General features: G+C 47.5%; 1 protein-coding gene across 1 annotated transcript in view; it reads left to right on the top strand.

The window, feature by feature from the left end:
• Positions 1-6: 6 nt before the first annotated feature.
• Positions 7-657, top strand: part of LOC113960781 (maestro heat-like repeat-containing protein family member 1) — an 8,210-nt gene continuing 7,559 nt past the window's right edge. The window contains exon 1 of the mRNA XM_027670533.1: positions 7-73. The gene's annotated coding sequence lies outside the window, so the exon portion shown is untranslated. The remainder of the gene's footprint in view (positions 74-657) is intronic.

Raw genomic sequence — 657 nt, 5'->3', positions numbered from 1 at the left:
CGCTCCAGCATCCACCCGGCCCTGGAGAACCTCTGGAATAAGGGAATCCCACTCCTGGTGGAGCACCTGGAAGGTAAGGAAGGGGCTTTTCCCAGGATCAACTCCTCCAGACTCACAGAATCAGGGAATCATAACCTGGTGAATCCCCCCGGGGCCTTGGGAAGCTCCTGGATCCGGTTTTGGGGCCTCTCTCTGAGCTTCCCACGGATTTTGTGGCTGCCCTGGGTTTTGCTCCTGGGGGAATCCCCGGGGATTTCTGCTTCCCTTCCTGGTTTTTTTTGCTTTTCCACCTGTTTCTTTCCTCGAATCCTTCATCCTGTGCTGGGGGGAGTCGGAGAGGGGGATTCCTTTGGCCTCCTTCTGCCTGGAGATGGTGGGATTACGGGATGGTTTGGGAGGGGAAAATCCCCCCCTGAGCCCAGCAGGACATAGAATCACAGAATTATAGAATCACAGAATCATAGAATTATAGAATCATAGAATTCTAGAATCACAGAATTATAGAATCACAGAATCATGGAATTCTAGAATCACAGAATTATAGAATCACAGAATCATAGAATTATAGAATCATAGAATTATAGAATCATAGAATCACAGAATTATAGAATCACAGAATCACAGAGTCACAGAATCACAGAGTCACAGAATCACAGA

The sequence above is a fragment of the Neopelma chrysocephalum genome, unplaced genomic scaffold, assembly GCF_003984885.1.
Source record: "Neopelma chrysocephalum unplaced genomic scaffold, ASM398488v2 Primary Assembly neopelma1_96883, whole genome shotgun sequence".
NCBI classification, from domain to species: domain Eukaryota; kingdom Metazoa; phylum Chordata; class Aves; order Passeriformes; family Pipridae; genus Neopelma; species Neopelma chrysocephalum.
Note: the sequence above shows the minus strand (reverse complement) of the source record. Positions and strands in the feature narration are given on the sequence as shown.